Source organism: Rhinoderma darwinii, chromosome 9, assembly GCF_050947455.1.
Source record: "Rhinoderma darwinii isolate aRhiDar2 chromosome 9, aRhiDar2.hap1, whole genome shotgun sequence".
NCBI classification, from domain to species: Eukaryota; Metazoa; Chordata; class Amphibia; order Anura; family Rhinodermatidae; genus Rhinoderma; species Rhinoderma darwinii.
In genome coordinates, this window is record NC_134695.1 from 73,321,852 (window position 1) to 73,344,350 (window position 22,499).

Consider the following 22,499-nt stretch of genomic DNA (forward strand, 5'->3'; position numbering starts at 1 on the left):
CATACATTACATTACTTATCCTGTGCTCATCCTGTATTATACCCCAGAGCTGCACTCACTATTCTGCTGGTGGAGTCACTGTGTACATACATTACATTACTTATCCTGTACTGATCCTGAGTTACATCCTGTATTATACTCCAGAGCTGCACTCACTATTCTGCTGGGGGAGTCACTGTGTACATACATTACATTACTTATCCTGTACTGATCCTGAGTTACAGCCTGTATTATACTCCAGAGCTGCACTCACTATTCTGCTGGTGGAGTCACTGTGTACATACATTACATTACTTATCCTGTACTGATCCTGAGTTACATCCTGTATTATACTCCAGAGCTGCACTCCCTATTCTGCTGGTGGAGTCACTGTGTACATACATTACATTACTTATCCTGTACTGATCCTGAGTTACATCCTGTATTATACTGCAGAGCTGCACTCCCTATTCTGCTGGTGGAGTCACTGTGTACATACATTACATTACTTATCCTGTACTGATCCTGAGTTACATCCTGTATTAAAGACATATATATTTAACTGTATGAAGTACATTTACATCTGATAATCCAGAAGTCTCCCGTCATCCGGTACTTTTCAGTACAGAACTACATGCGTCATATTAATCCAGCAATTCCAATAATCCGGGGCTTCCCGTTTCCAGAATTGTACGCTATATAATGACATCACTAATAATGCAGTAAAATCCCTTTAATCCGGCATCAATTGGACCTAACAGGTGCCCGATTATCAGATATTCCTGATCATCAGACGGTCATAGAAAAGTATATGAAACACTCGCAAGGATAAAGAACCTTGAGGAACAAAGAATTTTCCGATACATTGAAACAATGTGGTGTTTGCGCCAAATGTAATATTTACGATGCGCCAGCGCCACTTTCTACAACACGTAGATTGGCTTCAGAGCGGTGCCGCGTTCTTCGGAGGTCCCACATTATAGCAGTTCTGTGGTGGATTATCAGACGCCGGATTAATGGAATTAAACAGCATTATAAGATCGTACACCCGGATCTCGCTCTGTCACCTCCTCTAGGACGCCGCTGTCTGCGCACTCGTGAGAGGCCGGGCCGCCGATTTCCACGCATATGCTTCTATTACCAGCAAGTTGCGAGTTTAATTACGTGAAACCCAGTAAATTCATCCGGCGCCATCTGCTGCGCCGTGTAATTACCAGCGCAAGACGCCATAACTCACAAGCGAATCATAAAATATCAGATAGAAGAGATCAGAGCGCAGGACGATAATCTCTGTGACATCTGCTCCAACAATCTCAATATTCTTAGCACAAACCAACAAAAGGGCGCCGGACGCCGAGCGAACGTCAACTCATCGCAGAAGGGTCACGGGTGCACGACTACTCACAGGAAACTCATACAATCTGCACAAAAATCCAGCAGCACAGAGTATGTCAGGAGAGAAGTGTGCTGATCATGTGTAGGGGGAGGGGAGGAGTCACAGACTGAGCATTACATGGTAGAAGGAGCAGGGTCCACAGCAGTACATAGTATGTCAGGAGAGCAGTGGGCTGATCATGTGTAGGGGAGGGGCGGAGTCACAGACTGAGCATTACATGGTAGAAGGAGCAGGGTCCACAGCAGTACATAGTATGTCAGGAGAGCAGTGGGCTGATCATGTGTAGGGGAGGGGAGGAGTCACAGACTGAGCATTACATGGTAGAAGGAGCAGGGTCCACAGCAGTACATAGTATGTCAGGAGAAGTGTTCGGATATCATGGAAGGTTACAGACTGAGCATTACATAGTAGAAGGAACAGGGTCCCCCAGCAGTACAGAGTATGTCAGGAGAGCAGTGTGCTGATCTCGCAGGTGGTCACAGACAGAATTACAAAATGGAAGGAAGGAGCAGGGTCATTCAGCAGCACAGAGTATTTCAGGAGATAATTGTGAAGATTTAAGGCCTCATTCAGAGGGGAGTAATGTGTACACATTTTAGTGTCCGGATTACGGGCGCAAGTCCCGGCCTGACCTCGAGTCTAATGACCCGAACTATCAGCATCATAGAGACATATGACCTTCCAGTCATCCGAATGAGGCCCAAGTCTTGATGCCGTCCCCCCTCACCACACAGCATCTGAACCATTTACTAGGCCACAATTCTATGTCCTTCTTAATAAAGGACGCCTCCGTGTATCAGAACTCACAGTTTTGTCGTCTTGTTGGCGCTGCAGGTCAGAGGTCAGCGCCGCTCTCCCCACGTATAACATCCAGGTCCCGAGCAGACGTCTCCATTGTCTTACACCAGGTCAGGTGATCCAGGGCTCTGCTGTACCTGGGTCAGGGAGCGATTACCTCTCAGGTGTGTCCTGTCCAGCCAGAGCTTCTTAAAGGGCCATTAACCCCGGAGTGTGCGGCTTATACAAGTGCATTAAGGCCACGATCACACACACAGTTTTAATGCAGTTTTTGATGCAGTTTTTACACAATAGAAAGGAGAGGCGTCAGTCTGTTCTTTATACCTTTTTTTCCTTTTGGATCAACTTTTGGCTTTGGCTCTAAAAATTGCAACAGAAATTGTGTGATCCTAAACATCGTGTTCTTATAATTGTGTCTGGTGATGCGACGATCATGAGATTTTCTGAGCCGCGGTAATTGGTGCATCGCTGAAAACTGCGCCCGGTTTATCATGAAAAGCTGCGGTTTCGCAGTAAGTACGGGTCAAGAACGTAAAAACTTGTACTTCACCTGTACATGGCAATTCATGATAAACCACGTGATAAGGCCACTTACACACGACCGCAAAAAACCTCAGCAAAAATGGACCCATTCACTTTCATTGAACGCGGACACCTTTCCGTAGCGCTACGGGTGGATGTCTGTGCCGTACAAATGTTCAGAAAATTATGGAACATGTCCGTTCTTTTGCATTTTGCGGGCCGTGATTGCGAGCACGGTCGTGTGCATGGGGCCTAACAGAGGACAATAGACTGCATTCACCTGTCCTACAGTCATCCACTCCCCATCCTGAAATGGCTGATAACAGGGAACAATAGCTTGCACACACCTGTAGATTTCTGCTCAGTGTAAGGAGCCTGTGCCTGTTGTCGTCATGAACCTGCTCGCTGCTATTCCTGTGTAATATAGCGCAGTCCCTAACGTCCGCGCCGCGCAGTCGATGATCGTCTTCGTTTACTGTAATTCTTTCAGATGACAGATTTTCGGCAGGAACTGTATAAAATGTTGCGCTTTTTCTTCCGCTTTTTCTCACTGTCACAACTTTATGGAGAATTGATTCTGTTTTTCCACTTTAAGGGTGCGGCCACACGGTGCGGTCACGGTGCGTTTATGTTAAGTTTTTAAACCGCAGCGAGTCATTTTTCAATAGAAGTCAATGAGATGTTGGTTATAGACAGACGGCTGCTATTATATTACAATGTGGTTTTTGCGCGGCTGACCGCATCTTCATAATGTCCGGCCGCATGCAGTTAATGACCGCGCTGACAAAGTTGTTGCTGAGCTGCGTGCGTTTTTGATAACAGTTCTGCAATGTAATGAAATATACACAGGAAGCCCCTAACAAACCTCAACACGGGTGAAAATGATGTCCATAAACTACGTGCGGAAAAAAACGCAACAAAACCGCGTCAGCGACGCATCGTGTGGCCTTACCCTGAATGGCGAAGAATCATCCTGACCAAGTAATAAGCTGCAAATCAAATCTTCAAGACTTTTCCTTCTCTGATTAATTTAGTGAAACGATCGCCCTGCAAATAAAAACTCCGAAATGTTCTGCGTCCTGACACGTCTATCAGCGCCAAAAACGTGACAAACCGCACGACTATTTACAACTTTGAAAGCTATATATATATATAAAACAATGTATCCGTGTGATTGGTGCAACTTTCTAATTACTTTTTATTAATGATTATTTTTACTTTGTGAGATACAGCTGCTTTGTATCCTGTGTATAGAGCAGCTGTATCGGGCGCTGACGGGTTCAGTGACAGCGGGTCCTGCGTGTCTCTGACAGTTCATAAGTAAGGGTAAGGTCTCATGGAGCGGCCCTGACACGGTCGCAATGCAGCCAACAACCGCGCCGACACCATGTTCGGTGTGACTGTCAAATACCGTTAATGGCCGCGCGTTAATGCGGGTAAAACGTCCCTTGATCTGCAAAATCGTGCGGCAAATAATAAACCCTTTATGTCCGCACGATTTTGCAGGTAAAGGGCCGTTTTACCTGCAATAACGCGCGGCCATTTACAGGGTATTGGACAGCCGCGCCAAATATGGTGCTGGCGCGGTTGATGGCCGTGTCGTGACCGTGTCAGGGCGGATCCGTGTGGCCTTATCCATTGATGTGATCGATTACAGGTGGATCCTGCGTGTCAGGGACATCCACTGTGAGTGAACCTGTCAGTCCCGCTGATCTGACGGATACAGGTGTCAGCACTAGATATATACAGGGTACAAAGCAGCTGTATCTGAAATAAATAAAAATTATTTTTAATAAAAATGAATTACAACGTTGCATTAAACACAATGATACACTGTATTATTTTTTTTAAAAAAAAGTGTTTTCAGAGGTGTACATAGCCTTTAAGTCATTCGGTTTTTTTTGTCATGGGACTTTCTGCCTCAGGTTGCGATTGGCTGATTTCTTGGTCATGCTGCATGTTATTGGCGGATTTCTTGGACATGCTGCATGTTTTTGGCTCATTTCTTGGACATGCTGCTTGTAGCGCTGCAGGTTCAGAGTTCAGTGTGTGTTCTCTGTAAAGCTGCTCCCTCTCCCCCACTCCTCTCTTTTGGTGATCTAGCCTGTGTGCCTGTCTCTGCTCCCTCTACCCTCTCTCACACTTAGGCCGGATTCACACGAGCGTGTGCGTTTTGCGCGCGCAAAAAACGCAGCGTTTTGCGTGTGCAAATGGCACTTGACAGCTCCGTGTGTCATGATCATATGATGCGTGGCTGCCTGATTTTCACGCAGCCGCCATCATTATGACACTCCGTTTGTATGTTTGCACGTGGTGTTTTCATTCATAGTGTTACTGCTGTTGCGCGAATCACACGCGTGACACAGAAGTGCTTCCGTGTGCTGTGCGTGATTTTCACGCACCCATTGACTTCAATGGGTGCGTGATGTGCGAGAAACGCAGAAATATAGGACATGTCGTGAGTTTTACGCAGCGGACACACGATGCGTGAAAATCACGGATTGTCTGAACGGCCCCATTGACTAACATAGGTCCGTGCGAGGTGCGTGAAAATCACGCGCATTGCACGGACGTATATCACGTTCGTCTGAATAAGCCTTATATGGATGCGCGCGCTGGGACTTCTGGGAGAAAATGCAGCTCAGACATCTCATCAGAAATATATAACCTGCTGTATGTGAATGATACCAATGTGCTCTGACCACAGGGACCTCTACAGTGCTCAGGAGGAGGTCAGAATGAAGCCGGGGAGTAACACACGACTGCTGAATCTGACTATACACAGGGTTCGTTTGTAGTCTGTAACCATGGAAACACATAGATATACACAGGAGGTGTATACCCAATATGGGAGGAAATTTTAGAATCAGGATTATTGTTTAGTTTTTTATTTTAGATGCATTGTGGCAAAGAAAAAAATAGTTGCAAATGTGGAAATACCCTTTAATAATAAGTCCCCAATCTACTGTGCATTACGTGGTCGTCACTCCCCATAGATCTCAGTAGTTCTGCAGTGCTGGAAATGTACTCATGTGTCTCCTTTAGTGTTTATTAGGCTCTGCGCGCGTCACCTTTTTGGCCAACGTTTTAACGAATACATCGGAAAAACTCACAACATATATGTTAAACGTCGGCTGTGAAGACGTATAACAGTGGTACCCATCACCATAGTTTACTGTGTACGTTAAATGTATACGTCATGAACTCTTATGACCCTGTTCATGACATACAGTGAAGGAAATAAGTATTTGATCCCTTGCTGATTTTGTAAGTTTGCCCACTGTCAAAGACATGAACAGTCTAGAATTTTTAGGCTAGGTTAATTTTACCAGTGAGAGATAGATTATATATAAAAAAAAAAAACAGAAAATCACATAGTCAAAATTATATATATTTATTTGCATTGTACACAGAGAAATAAGTATTTGATCCCTTTGGCAAACAAGACTTAATACTTGGTGGCAAAACCCTTGTTGGCAAGCACAGCAGTCAGACGTTTTTTTGTAGTTGATGATGAGGTTTGCACACATGTTAGATGGAGTTTTGGCCCACTCCTCTTTGCAGATCATCTGTGAATCATTAAGATTTCGAGGCTGTCGCTTGGCAACTCGGATCTTCAGCTCCCTCCATAAGTTTTCGATGGGATTAAGGTCTGGAGACTGGCTAGGCCACTCCATGACCTTAATGTGCTTCTTTTTGAGCCACTCCTTTGTTGCCTTGGCTGTATGTTTCGGGTCATTGTCGTGCTGGAAGACCCAGCCACGAGCCATTTTTAATGTCCTGGTGGAGGGAAGGAGGTTGTCACTCAGGATTTGACGGTACATGGCTCCATCCATTCTCCCATTGATGCGGTGAAGTAGTCCTGTGCCCTTAGCAGAGAAACACCCCCAAAACATAATGTTTCCACCTCCATGCTTGACAGTGGGGACGGTGTTCTTTGGGTCATAGGCAGCATTTCTTTTCCTCCAAACACGGCGAGTTGAGTTAATGCCAAAGAGCTCAATTTTAGTCTCATCTGACCACAGCACCATCTCCCAATCACTCTCAGAATCATCCAGATGTTCATTTGCAAACTTCAGACGGGCCTGTACATGTGCCTTCTTGAGCAGGGGGACCTTGCGGGCACTGCAGGATTTTGATCCATTACGGCGTAATGTGTTACCAATGGTTTTCTTGGTGACTGTGGTCCCAGCTGCCTTGAGATCATTAACAAGTTCCCCCCGTGTAGTTTTCGGCTGAGCTCTCACCTTCCTCAGGATCAAGGATACCCCACGAGGTGAGATTTTGCATGGAGTCCCAGATCGATGTCGATTGACAGTCATTTTGTATGTCTTCCATTTTCTTACTATTGCACCAACAGTTGTCTCCTTCTCACCCAGCGTCTTACTTATGGTCTTGTAGCCCATTCCAGCCTTGTGCAGGTCTATGATCTTGTCCCTGACATCCTTAGAAAGCTCTTTGGTCTTGCCCATGTTGTAGAGGTTAGAGTCAGACTGATTCATTGAGTCTGTGGACAGGAGTCTTTTATACAGGTGACCATGTAAGAGCTGTCTATAATGCAGGCACCAAGTTGATTTGGAGCAGTAACTGGTCTGGAGGAGGCTGAACTCTTAATGGTTGGTCGGGGGTCACATACTTATTTCTCTGTGCACAATGCAAATAAATATATATCATTTTGACAATGTGATTTTCTGTTGTTTTTTTATATAATCTATCTCTCACTGGTAAAATTAACCTAGCCTAAAAATTCTAGACTGTTCATGTCTTTGACAGCGGGCAAACTTACAACATCAGCAAGGGATCACATACTTATTTCCTCCACTGTATACGTTAAACGGATACCATTATAGTCTATGGGCGATGGATGTCACGATTAGGCACCCGTTTAACGCATAAGTTGCCCATAGACTATAATGGTATCCGTTTAACGTATATGTCATGAAAGGATATTGAAAAGTCCATGACATATACGTTAGATATATACCCGTGACGTATACCATGCAGTGGCATACGTCACCTATAGGCCCACATGTTAAAAAAACGTACACAGATCGCTATACGTTTTTTCGCAGGATCCCTCGGGATGGAATAGCGTCGTCTACTGCACTTTTCTATCCTCCCCAAAAAAAAGTTATACCGACGTAAACCAGTCTGACGCGCTAATGATACATGTAGGGCAAAAACGCGATGTGCACAAAGCCGTAGGCCAGGGCTCCAGGGCATCATATCGCTTACGATAATCTCACAAACGCATTCACGTTACAACGCCGCAGCGCTCCGGCCCGATCCCTTATTCCAGGCTTTAGTAGCCAAGATATGAAGCTGCTGCTTGTGGCTCCTGTGGAGACTCCGTGTGTCGTCAATGTGCATTTCATTGCATTATAGTCACTTTCCATAGACGTCAGTATCTTCCGGTGGTACCAAGGACATCTCCAGAGGCGTAACAGAAACGTCCGAGGCCCCAGTGCAAAATCGGTATCAGTAGGGCCCCCACCTACCATGTGCTATTCAGAATAGAGGTGTCCGACTCCTGGCGTATACCAAAAGGACACTCAGCATACGCCGGGTCAAAGGGGCCCTATGGGGGCCCTACACAGCCCCACTAACCCTTGGTGGAGACTTCTGTCAGGGTTTGGTACGTTGTAGCAGCCATGACCCGGCTTTTCTTCCCATACTAGAGTCAGGGCTGCAGAATGTGCTGCTCCATAGACAACAAAACATAAAATCCCCACTATACAATGTAACAGCTGGCACCGGTGCCCACTGATGTATGCCCAGGGGACCCCCTTCCCCTCCTGAGCCCTGGGGCAGGGGGAGTTTCCTATTTAAAGCTGCAGCTCTCGGCCCGTGTGTTGCAGTTCAATTCACCTGTTAAAGTCCAAATTAATTTATAAGAGAAGAATTCTTAAAATATCCTCATTATTTTCTGAAAATCCACTTATCTCGATCAATTTAAAATCCACCTGCTGTCTCCACAATAGAATGTGCCGCCCGCTGCGCCCCGACTGACGCCGAGCTATTGTGATTAGTCAACGTGAAACTCTTAATAATTAATGTATTATCCTGATTAACGACCTGAAACGAAACATTTCACCTCCAGGTAATTATTTAAGGAACTTCAGGATGAGCGTTATCTGTCTACTGGAGCGGAACAGTACTTTCTATTTGTGCAGATGACACCGAGCTATGTAGTATTGTTCAGTCTATGGAGGATGTTCGTAAATTACAAGTGGATTTCAACGCACTGAGTGTTTGGGCATCTAATTGGCAGACGAATTTTAATGTAGATAAATGTAAAGTTATGCATCTGGGTACCAACAACCTGCAGCATCATATGTCCTAGGGGGAGCTACACTGGGGGAGTCACTTTTTGAGAACAGCACAATGTCAATCAGCTGCTTCAAAGGCCAGCAAGATATTGTCGTGTATTAAAAGAGGCATGTACTCGCTGGACAGGGATGTAATATTACCACTTTACAAAGCATTAGTGAGGCCTCATCTAGAATATGCAGTTCAGTTCTGGGCTCCAGTTCATAGAAAGGATGCCCTGGAGTTGGAAAAAATACAAAGAAGAGCAACGAAGCTAATAAGGGGTGCGGAGAATCTAAGTTATGAGGAAAGATTAAAAGAATTAAACCTATTTAGCCTTGAAAAAAGACGACTAAGGGGGGACATGATTAACTTATATAAATATATGAATGGCACATACAAAAAATATGGTGAAATCCTGTTCCTTGTAAAACCCCCTCAAATAACAAGGGGGCACTCCCTCCGTCTGGAGAAAAAAAGGTTCAACCTGCAGAGGCGACAAGTCTTCTTTACTGTGAGAATCTATGGAATAGCCTACCACAGGAGCCGTCACAGCAGGGACAGGAGACACCGCAGGAGCTGTCACAGCAGGGACAGGAGACACCGCAGGAGCCATCACAGCAGGGACAGGAGCCACCGCAGGAGCCATCACAGCAGGGACAGGAGATGCTGCAAAAAAGGCCGAGATCATTTCCTAGAACAAAAAAATATTAGCTCCAATGTGTAGAAATGTTTCCCTTCCATTTTCCCATCCCTTGGTTGAACTTGATGGACATGTGTCTTTTTTCAACCGTACGAACTATGTAACTATGTAACTGTCACGGCGCGGGGTGTGGACCCGCTGGGCCGTACCGCGTAGCAGGATAGCAGCTGGCCAAACAGGTACAATGAAATGTCTATAGTCCAGAAAGTGTACCTGAGGCAATGTAGACAATAGCAATGGATTCAGGCTGAGCTGATGCTCCGATAGTAGACAGACACCCGGCGGGATGCGACACACTAGATGCAGCGGAGGATACCAGGCAGCAGGAACGGGTAACACTGGGAACTGGAAAAAACTAGGAGACCATTTGCAAAGACAAACTTTAGGTAACACAACAACGCTCAGGCAATGATCAAGAGGGCAGAGCCCCTTTTATAGTCCAGCAGCATTCTGGGCTAATTGCAGATATTCTGCAACTGTGTGCGCACTGGCCCTTTAAGGCCGTGCGCGCGCCCTGCGGGAGACAGTCTCTGAACCAGGAAGTGAGTGCCGGCATCTCTCAGGAGGGAGATGCCGCCGAGAACTCACTTGTCCATGGCCGCGGCCGTCAGAGGGTAAGTCAGAACAACGGTCCGCAGCCATAGACGTTACAGTAACTATGTAACAATATGACTGTAACTCTGTAAGAGTGGATTTACACAAATGTGTAATACGTCCGTGCAACGCGCGTGCTTTTCACGCGTGTCGCACGGACCTATATTACTCTACGGGGCAGTGCAGACAGTCAGTGATTTTTGCGCGTGAGTCCGCTGCGTAAAATTTATGACAGGTCCTATATTTCTGCGTTTTTCGCACATCACGCACCCATTGAAGTCAATGGGTACGTGAAAATCACGCATGTCCCACAGAGGCTCCTCCGTGGGACGTGTGTGATTCGCGCAACAGCAGGCAAACTATGATTGCAAACAGAAAAGCACTACGTGCTTTTCTGTTTACAAACATACAAACAGAGTGTCATAATGATGGCGGCATCACACAGCCGCGCATCATACGGGGCTGACACACAGAGCTGCTAAGTACCTTTTGTGAAGTGGTGAGAACCGGCAATTAGTCGCAGCGTTTGTCAGGATCCAGCGCGCCGTTTCCATGGTAAACTGACAATAATAATAATATGCAAATAGAAGAACCTGCTCCTTCTATTCACAGGGTGAGATATTTAGGACAAGCTCAAGGGTCACATGTAAAAAATCAAGATGGCGTCTCCACCCAGCGCTGGTTCAGGCCACCACGCCCCCATCCCAGGACAGAAGACTTAGTGGATGTTCACCCCAACCACCCATTCCATGACTGTGACCCATGATACAAGACCAACGATACGTGATGACCTGTCCAGTGAAATATCACCAATGATACATGACCCACGAGACATAACTAATGACACATGGCTCGTAATACATGACCCATGAGACATGACCAGTGATACATCTAATATATATGTTTGAAAGTTTGTTTGAAGCCCGATTTTTCATTGGTTTAAAAGCAGCCCATGTGACCGCTGCAGCCTGTGATTGGCCTGTGATTGGCTGCAGCAGTCACATGGGATGAAACGTCATCCTGGGAGACCGGACTGGAGAAAGAAGCAAAAGTTCTGGGTAAGTTAACTTTTAATTCTTTTAACTCCAGCGGTAGTCACTGTCCCGGGTGCTGAAAAAGTTACTGCCGATCAGTTGACTCTTTCAGCACCCTGGACAGTGACTATCCCCTGACGTCGCCTAGCAACGCTCCCGTAATTACCGGAGCCCCATGGACTTAAAGGCCTCATGCACACTTCCATCACCGTTTTCAGGACTGTTTTTCACGGATCTGTGTGTCCATGATTGGAACCGTGTGCTTCCCGTGTGTACTCAGTGTACACTTCCGTGTTTCAGTTTCCGAGAGGAAACTGCAACCCGTTGACACTATGCACACGATATTGTGAGTGCCGCGCATGGTATTCCCTATCCAGCGGTAGTCACTGTCCAGGGTGCTGAAAGAGTTACTGCTGATCAGTGCAGCCCTTTAACTCTTTCAGTACCCTGGACAGAGACGACCGCTGGACAGGGAATACCATGCGCGGCGCTCACAATATAGATTAATGGTTCATTACAAAAAACCTGCAACAAAAAAAAAAGTTACTACTTACCCAGAACTCCCAGCTTGCCTGCTCCTTCCTCAAGTCCGGCCTCCTGAGATGACGTTTCAGACCATGTGCAGCCAATCACAGGCTGCAGCGGTCACATGGGCTGCCGCGTCATCCAGGGAGGTCGGACTGGATGTCAGAAGAGGGACGAGTCACCAAGACAATGGCCGGGGTACGTATGAACTTATTTTTCTTAGTATCGCTGCGTTCCAGCACTGATCAGCAGCCTCTTCTCTCTATCAGTGCTGACAGAGAGAAGGGGCTGCCGATTACTGCAGTGCAGTATCTGTCTGTATGTGTACCTGTGCCCGCCCGGCCGTTGCTAGGCAACGGCTCCGTCACACAAGGACGGCACACGGATGCCTTCCGTGTGCCTTCAGTTTTTTTGACGACCCCATTGACTTGTATGGGCCACACGGTCACGGAATCTCGGACCAAAGTAGGACATGCTCTACTTTTGTCGGAACGGAGCAACAGGACCGTCAAAAAAAACTGAAGTGTGCATGGCCCCATTGAAATGAATGGGTCAGGGTGCTAGCCGTCTGAAAAACGGCTAGCACCCTATAGGAAAAGACTGAAGTGGGCATGAAGCCTTCTATGGGCCTGCTCGTGCCGTAATTACGGCCTGAAATAGGACATGTTCTATATTTTTCAACGGCCCGGGCGTCTTCCCGTAAGCATACGGGGAGGTACCCGTGGCCAATAGAAGTCTATGGGCTCGTGATTACGGCCCGTGATTATGGACATTTTTAAGTTCGTGTGCATGAGGCCTAAATCTGTAATGAATATATTGCTTCATTTCATTTCTTTTATGCTTCCAATAACATTATTTACACTCTCTAGCATATCGAGAGGTAGCAATTAAATTCATACTGAGAGGTATTTAAATAGTGAGCTTTTACTCTATCCATACCGTAAGTCAACCCCCCGAGCAACGCCGGATATAAAAGCTAGTAACCAATAAACATGACCTGTGATACATGACCAATGATACTTGACCTGTGATATATGACCCGTTGTAATAGCCACGGTCGTGGACCGCCGGCGTCTCTTACCCTCCAGCGGTCGCAAACACAGACCGATGAACTCCAGCCAGCATCTCCCTCCTCAGAGACGCCAGCACACGGGGCCGCTCTGCTCCACTGTCCTGCCTAGGGATAGAAAAGGACCCTATCCTATCCTATCCAACCCCCCCTGGATTATAAACAGGACCCTGTCCTTTTCCTCCTTGCCTGAGCATTGTTGTGTCTGCCCATGTTTGTTATTGCAAATGGTCCCTTAGTTTTATCCTGTATCCCATATCCAGTATTTGCTTTTGTTCCAGTGCGAAGTATAGTGTCGGAGTCGAGTTCATCATCTGTGCAAGTGTCATCTGTGCCAAGTGTCTGCCATGCCAAGTGTCTGCTACACCAAGTGTCTGCCAAATCTTCTACTCAGGTAATCTTGTCCTAAAGACTATCATTGACTGTTGTTTGGCCAGCTGATAATCCGCTACGGCAGAGCGGCCTAGTGGGTCCACATACCCCATAGCCGTGACACCCATGATACATGACCTGTGATCCGTGATACATGACCTCTGACCTGTGATACATGACCAATGATATATATGACCTGTGATAGGTCGTCTCTTGGTATGTTTGTTGCACTGCTTGTAGAGATCTGATGGTTTGTGCAGGTTCATGTTACCCATGGTGAAGAGGAGTGGTGCCAACCTGAGCCTAAGGGGTTGTGGTGCATCACTGAGCTCCATGGTCATGGGTCCCTCATTCCAGAACATGATTGACCTCTAGCTCACCCCCCCCCCCCATCTTATCTTCCTGAATTTCTCTATGACAGGTCAGACATTATAAATCGTGAAATTCTCCTGAACACCATTTTGCTATGTCATATAAATTGGTCCAACATTTTCTGCTGATTATTTACCCAATATATCTTTATAGTGGTCACTACTCACAGCTCCAAATCCCCTGCACAGTCATAGTTACATGATAACATTCTGCTACATGCAGCCACCACAAGGGGGAGCTCCCTGCAGTGTGTGTTATCATTGAGTTCATTGTATAAAATCTATGCAAAGTGCTCCACCTAGTGGTGGCTACGGACAGCTTGATTTTTAACATTTATCTCTATGCAGGAGATTTGGAGTTCTGTATCAGACAAATGGATCTCCGACCACTATAAAGATATATGAAGGAATGATGAATCCCAAGAAGACATGATGATAAAGAGGTGGAGAGTCACTTTGAAAATGTCTATCTGAATATTTTGTTTTTGGGTGCAACCAGTATCAAAGGATAAGGATAGTGTCAGGGTCAAGAACCAGGCATCTCTTTTTATGATGCCTTATGGCCCTGAACCCTAGGGCCACATTTAGTATAGAGAGTTAAAGCCAAAGGAAAAACATGGTCACTGGAGATTTTCTTCCTATGAACAGGATATAGTTAGGGGGGTGGGGGGACTAACAGGCACGTTAGGGTTAGGTGCCTTGGGTGCGGAGTCCCAGGGGTGTAAAACAATCTGCTTTATCTTGTATTTAGACACGAGGGGGTCGAGGGGGCGGGGTCAGTGTACTGAACAGCACCTCATATCTCATCTTCCTGTACCCCCTGTGAAAGTGACTTGGTGGGATATAGCAATGATACTTTGGATACATGACCCCATATATATGTTTTTCATTTCCTTCTCGAGTGTTCTGTTCTCTTTTTTTTTTTCCCCCCATGGCGTAATGAAGTGATTGTATAAAACGGCCCCTTTGGGTGGGCGGGAGTTTTACGGACAAGTGTTTCTGTCACGTCCTACATTTGTTATGGGCTTGAAGTCAAAACATTATTGACAGCTTAGTGCAGCGAAATAGCGAAACCTCTTCCATGTGTCAGAATATTAAATGTCTCATCATTTCCATTCGCGGAAGCGGCTGCCAAACTATAATTTAAACTTCAGATTTGGAGACATGAAAGAGCCGGGAAACGGCGAGTAAAAGGGAAGATATATTTTTAAACACTCACATTTCTGACATCCTACGGAGCTAATTGAACGCTTGTAGAGCGCGGTGCGTGGAACCAGTAACAATCCATTCTAATTAAATGTAACCTTTTAAAATGAAGACGCGGATTTATCCGGGGAAAGCATCGCGGCCCGTGAGGGGAAACGGCCGCAGGAGGAGAATTCTGTCCTGACCTTTATCTGTGTTTGACAAAAAGACAAAAACATTTTTTCCTTGATTCTCTTCTGTTTTAATTCTGACCGTTGACAGAGCGGCGTCCGGAGATTGATCGTCTTTCTGCTAGACTGAAGAACTTGGCAAAGGCCGACAAACTTTTTTCCGTTACTTGTCAATCACAATCCACCATGTTTCTATTTTAAGTCCGGGTCAGCTGACCTTCCATAATAAGTAGAGACTCACTGTTCCATAGGTTCATCTTCTTTAGAATCTTAAAGTGACATCCCACTTAATAATCAGGTCCTTCACGTCCTCCCCACGGGTTAAAAAAGGGACAACCTCTAGTCTGAGCAGTAAATTGGCCCAGAGGTTGTCAATTTCCCAAAATGTCTCTTGGGCCCCAATTCAAAATCTGTACCAGGCCCCCCCCCCCTAAAAAAGCAACCTAAAAGATGCTTTTATGATAGCACTGTTCTTCTAGAGTAATGTTGTTGTCCAATGGTGCACAAAGCCCTTAGGGCCACCTGCCCCCCAGGTCCCTGGTATGACTGCAACCTCTGCACACCCTATAGACATATCTCCAAAATGTCCCATTTATCTCAGGATTGTCCCTTGAAACGGACCTCAAAGGAGCAGGACTGCTGCTAATCAATGATTTCTGTTATCTTTGTGTTTGGGTGTTGCTAGGCAATGTCTTTTGTCTGAGTCTGGATTTGGTCATCATTTAGCTTTGCCTGGTTAATTAGGGCGGATTACTTTTCTTGGTCATATATATATATATATTTCAGGCCTGGGTAACTCAGATACTAGTTATACGGTTTCTGGCATTTGCTAAACTCTTTCCAGATTAGAGTAGGTGACTTTGTTCTTGTCTATGTGTTTGTTTGTACTGTGGGACCTGTTGGTCCTCTGAGAGATCTAGCTTTTGTTTTTTGATCAGTAGTTCCACTGGTTTGTTTGCCTTTCCTGTGCATTTGGTCTGCTGCCAAGCTGTTTTACCCTGCTGTGGGATAGTTTTCAGATAGGCTCAGTGAGTGCTGTAAATTCTTGTCCACTGTCTACTCATCTGTTGACTGCTTGCATGCTGTTCATCTTCCATCCACTCTGTTTATGAATAGTCTCCATCTTCTACTACCTTCAGTATTCGGTTACGCTCATCCACTGGTGAGTTATGTGTGCCCTTTGTTTTCCGTCAGTGTTGACGCGTGCTTCACCCATGTGATAGCGATTGCCTGGTATTGCGGTCCTGAGCACCACCAGTGGTGTAACACTTATGCAAATATGCCAGAGAATAGAGGTTTTGTGGGTGTTTCTGGGAGGATCTTAAAACTGTCCCATGGATTTAAATGCCTATAAATACTCCACCGATGGCAAATAAATGAAAAAGAGATCAGATCCCCAAGACCGGGTAAAAAACCTTCATATTAGGAGAAACTGGAGAATGGCGCTTGGTTGCTGGAAAGCATCATGGGCATGAATTTCAGGAGGATTGACTTAATGCTACATTTATATGTGTCGATGACAATAATGTGAGTGTCCATTTTTAGCAGATCTGGGGTATAATAGCTGTAAATTGAGAGATTTAGCTTCCGCCATCTTGGGGCCTCTTGTACAGACAGGGTTGGGGCCCAGACCCATCACATTCAGACTTTTTTCTGACAAAGCTCTTATTATAGAACTGAAATGCTTTGTTTTTATTGGTTATTATTCTGGTACTGTATGGCATTACTTGAACACTCTATAGTAGTGTTATTTAGCTACTAAATAGTGGTATTATTTGGGCTCTGAATAGCAGTATCATTTTAACACTTTATAGTGGTTATTATTTTGTACTGTATGGCAGTATTACTTGGGCACTGTATGGTGGTATTATTTGGGTAGTGTATGGTGGTATTATTTGGGCTCTGAATAGCGGTATTATTTTACCACTGTATAATGGTTATTATTTTTGTACTGTATGGCAGTATTACTTGGGCACTGTATAGTAGTATTATTTGGTTGCTGTAAAAGCAGTAACTTGGGCACCATATGACTTATCTGGCTACTATGTGGAGGTATTATTTAGGCTTTGATTATCAGTATTATATTGGCACTTTAAAGAGGTAATTACTTGGGCACTGCATAGTGGTATTATTTGGGTATTGTATAATGTTAATATTTAGACTGTATAGCAGTGTTATATTTGCTATTTGGATGCTGGATTATTTGTGGCATGTATGACGATATTCTTTGTGCACTGCATGACAGTATTATATGGGCACTGTATGGCGGTATTCTTTGTGCACTGCATGACAGTATTATATGGGCATTGTATGGTGGTATTCTTTGTGCACTGCATGACAGTATTATATGGACACTGTATGGCGATATTCTTTGTGCACTGCCTGACAGTATTATATGGGCACTGTATGGCGGTATTCTTTGTGCACTGCATGATAGTATTATATGGGCACTGTATGGTGGTATTCTTTGTGCACTGCATGACAGTATTATATGGACACTGTATGGCGATATTCTTTGTGCACTGCATGACAGTATTATATGGGCACTGTATGGCGGTATTCTTTGTGCACTGCATGACAGTATTATATGGGCATTGTATGGTGGTATTCTTTGTGCACTGCATGACAGTATTATATGGACACTGTATGGCGATATTCTTTGTGCACTGCCTGACAGTATTATATGGGCACTGTATGGTGGTATTCTTTGTGCACTGCATGATAGTATTATATGGGCACTGTATGGTGGTATTCTTTGTGCACTGCATGATCGTATTATATGGGCACTGTATGGCGGTATGATTTTGGTACTTTATTATTTTTTGAACACATTACAGCTCCTTTTTCTGAGTTTTTCTCTCTTTCTCATCTCAAGTAAAGGGATTAGGTCTCCAATTGCTCTGTGCCTGCCTTTTGGGCAGCATTTGGTATTGTAACATATTGGTATTACCGAAATACCTGTATCTTCTGCTGTGGGAATATATTGATCCTGATGAACCAGGGGGCAGAGGACTGCCAGTATCTACAGGTGGTAGACGGCTTACTGATGGATCCGCCACTGGCAGCCCTACCTATTCCTTACCCTGGTACTGTCTAACCTAACCCTTGAGATGTTCTCATACCTTTCGTCTGCTGCTTGACAAGTACAGAACTTATATCGGAGCCGCTGTGTTTTCTTAAAAATTACATTTGCAAATGTAACCAGTTTCTCTGGCAACTGAGCTCCGAGCTGTCAACTTTTCATTCCTTTTTTTCTCATTTTGAACCTTGTACAAATGTGAGTCATTCTAAATTCTCTATCTACATGTATTGAAGTGGGTAACACTTTATGTAGGTGAAGGAGAAGAGGAAATTTGAGAAACGTCATGATGGAAACTAAAGTATTAAGTGAAGCAGTTGTCATGTAGGAAACTTTTATGTGCTATTTACAAGGTAGTTACTGCTATGAGCCCAATGCCTTAGGAAGTCCAATGTACATAAGGGCCATCTGTTCTATATTTGGGCAGTGCTGAGGACTAAAAGTAAATCAGGTGTATCGTCATAAGGGTACGTTCACATGGCTTAGCAAAATATGTCTGAAAATACGGAGAGAAAACTGCTCCTGATTTTCAGACGTTTTTGTAGCAACTCGCGTTTTTCACGGCCGTTTTTGGAGCGGTTTTTCAATTAAGTCAATGAAAAACGGCTCCAAAAACTTCCCAAGAAATTACCTGCACTTCTTTTTACGCAGCGTCTTTTTACGCGCCGTATTTTGAAAACGACGCGTAAAATGACGCCTCGTGGGAACAGAACACCGTAAATCCCTTTGCAAACAGTGGGCAGATCGTTGGAGGTGTAATGGTGCCCTTTTTTCAGGCGTAATTCGAGGCGTAAACGGCCCTAATTACGTCTGAAAACACATCATGTGAACATACTCTAATAGTGTAAAGTAATTGCACCTTACAGCCGGGGGTGCTCTGGTACAGATTTTGCATCATGGAGCTTCCAGCCTTCATTGGCTGTTATAGTTTAGATTAATGCAGTATACGGAGCATACGCAGATCATAAAGAACATGTAAAGATCCCTTCGGCTTGTTGTCACCACTAGAGGGCGAACTCCTTACAGCTTTAGTTTAGGTCAGTAGGAACTCTATACAGCTTTATAAAGATTGCCCCTAGTGGTAACAACAGGCAGCAGAGATTTCTTTTTTTTTAATATAAATATGAGTGTGGGGGAACAATGTCCAGTAGTAAAGAAGTTGAGGACTGGAGCCTTATCAAGTATATTAGGAAAAGCTCCAAATATTGTAATATAAAGTTCAATAACTTCAAAACATCTCAAAGCAAATGGGTGAACCCGCATTTAGTATTCATTTTCATAGGCGTTGAATCATGTCGAACGTGTAGCACGAACCTAGAATTTTTTTTTTATCTTGTCCAGTAATGCGACTATAGGGGTGCAGTGGTCGGGGTAAGAACTTGGCCCTATAGATTTCGATTCTACCCCAGGCCCCAAGGGCTTCAGGTTACACCTCTGACTCTGCAGATTCTGTAAATGAGTGATAGAACATATGGCGGAATAATCTGCGTCTCCTACATGTCCTCAATAGTCAAGTCGCCGTCTCTCGAGCACCAGGAAATTCTAATATAACGCCGCACATCATCCAACTCCTCATAGACCCGGATTTAGGATTGAAGTTAAATATGAGATTTCAACAAAAGGAAACATTGTTAAAGAGAAGAATCCGTGACCTGTACAATGTAACGTTCCCTCTCCCAGAATCAATCTGCAGTCACTGCGGGGCCCAACATACAAATAATCTTCTTGCTGCATTAAAAGTCTCCTCCTGCGGTGCAGATGCTTAGACGCACCTCAAGAAGTCACGTGCGGCGGGGTGAGAGCCTCCAGCTCCAGACTTCTGTGTCCTCTGGGTACAAATATGTTTTACTTTATCATAAACTGTCAGGCCTGGCGCTACATGTATTAGTGGAGGGCGAAACGGCACATTTCATCCCAGAGGACAATACATTCGGAATAAGGACGTTTAGACAAATTGCAAATGCAAAATGCAATTTGGAATTTGTATGAGCTCCGCTCCAGCCTCACATTTACACATTAAAATTACTACACCAAGAAGGAGAGGCCGTTGCGTTATACAAATGGAGGAAGTCGCAGGTGTCGCTAAGATCTGCAAATGATGACATTTTCCAGCACTCGCTCCAATCTGTGGCTTGTGGGAGGCATAAAACCCAGATTGAAAGCAAAGTTTTTTAGCCGCATGAAACTTCAAAAATCGGATCTTGGGGTGCGGGATGATTGTGTGATGTCTCCTGTTGGTCGATGTGCCAGTTATCGCCACTTGTTGCAAATTGAGAGGGACAGAAACCTGAACTGAGACCTTGGTCTATCACTCCGGGAGATCGCTACGCACCTAGGCCGAGATGTCAGCAGTGTCCAACGTGGCGTGTCCCGGAGGTTGGGAAAACAATAACTAATGGGAATGACAGAAAGTGGAGCACAGAGGTGAACCTCTGCACGGACGGATCGTCTGATTGGTAGAATGGCACGTAGTGATCCATTCTGTACTGCAAGTGAAATTGGACGTCACATCCCAAGCCTAGGGCGGCAACCAGTGTCGACGCAAAACATCAGAAGGTGTTTACACGACATTGGGATACAAGCCAGACGTCCAGCTACAGGTCTTCCATTGACCACACACCACCGCTCTCAAAAGCCATCATGGTGCACAGCAAGATGGCAATGGAGGCTGGAATGGAGGTCTATCCTCTTCAGTAATGAGTCCCACTTTTGTCTCGGATGCAATAGCCGGAGATTGCTCTGAAGACCACGTGGGCAACGCCATGTAGAGGCCTTCACAAGGGAACGTCACACCGGTCCTACTCCCGGGATTATGGTGTGGGGTGGTATAATGTACAGTAGCCGGACCCCTCTAGTCTTCTTTTCCTTTACACTAACAGCTCAGCGTTACATGGATTTGGTCGTGGAACCAGTGGTGCGGCCATTTCTCCAAAGTCTCCCAGAAGGCATTTTTCAACAGGACAACGCCAGGCCGCATGTTACTCGTCTTACTGTGAGCAGCCAGCGAGGCCTGAACGTGCTACCATGGCCTGCAGCGTCTCCAGACCTGTCTACCATCGAGCACATCTGGGACGTCATTGGTCGGCAATTCACAGGGAGCTGCCAGCAGCCAATCCTGATGATTTACGTGCCCAAGTGCATTCAGCGTGGCATAACATTCCTCAGACAACCATTAATAACCACATTGATAACTGCCAAGGCGTAGAAGTGCGTGGATTTCTGCGCATGGCGCTCATACTCCATACTGAAGAAATCAAGATGTTTTTTCCATTTTTTTTATCTTTTTCATATTATTAACATGTCATTAACATGTCTTATCTATCCAGTGATTTCCACAATTCCAAAACTTTTCCTTCTTGGTGTTGCAATTTCAATGTTGAGGAGTTTAAATATATTTACTACTGAGAATATTGTGCATTTGAAATACATGATAACTTTACAGAATGTGTCTGGTGCAGCGGACCCTAGTGTCTATAGTTCTGGGATAAATGCTTTGAGAGGCTGATTATTTCATGTATAAAGGACTCCAGGAGAGTGAACAAATGACATTGTATAATAATAGCACAGCATAGTGGCACCTGGTGGTCTCTGGTGGTACTACACATTGACTGGTACAGATTTTTGTAGGAGTGACCATAGAAAAGGTCCCATAAGGCTGGATTCACACGAGAATGTTCGGTCCGTAAAGGACGGAACGTATTTCGGCCGCAAGTCGGGGACCGAACACAGTGCAGGGAGCCGGGCTCCTAGTATCATAGTTATGTACGACGCTACGAGTCCCTGCCTCGCTGCCGGACAACTGTCCCGTACTGTAATCATGTTTTCAGTACGGGACAGTAGTTCCACGGAGAGGCAGCGAGGCAGGGACTCCTAGCGTCGTACATAACTATGATGCTAGGAGCCCGGCTCCCTGCAGTGTGTTAGATCCGGGACTTGCGGCCGAAATAAGTTCCGTCCTTTACGGACCGAACATGCTTGTGTGAATACAGCTTAACAGAAATCAAAATGCGTCCCTCCCTTGGTGTATGTTCACACCCTGCATCCTTAGACCATGTTTATTTGTCGTCTTCTGTCCAGCCATGGGGTTGGGAAACAACCTGACATGGGGCCCTTCTATTTCTGGGTGCTGGTTCTTGCAGGATAGACGGGGACCATGACCCTATTAAGAACTCTGCTGTGCCTGATGTGCAACATCATACCCCCCATGTAAAGCGGGGATAATGCAGACTAGAGTTGCTCCATATCCAGGACCCTTAAAGTAACCACAGAGGTTGCCTCGATGTAATTACACCCCTCTTGCCGTTGTACCTCGGTTATAAGTCCACCGCTTGTAAGTGCCTTCTAAGTGCAGCTATTTTATGCTCCTAACACA

At 45.3% G+C, this 22,499-nt stretch overlaps 1 long non-coding RNA gene across 3 annotated transcripts in view; it reads right to left on the minus strand.

The window, feature by feature from the left end:
* LOC142661000 (uncharacterized) overlaps positions 1-22,499 on the minus strand; it is a 318,273-nt gene that overhangs the window by 98,469 nt on the left and 197,305 nt on the right. Inside the window, exon 6 of one of the 3 annotated variants that reach the window (XR_012850607.1) lies at positions 9,440-9,698. The exons of the other annotated variants lie outside the window; for them this stretch is intronic. This is a non-coding gene — a long non-coding RNA (uncharacterized LOC142661000). Of the gene's footprint in view, positions 1-9,439; positions 9,699-22,499 lie in introns of those variants that run through there. 3 annotated transcript variants of the gene reach the window in all.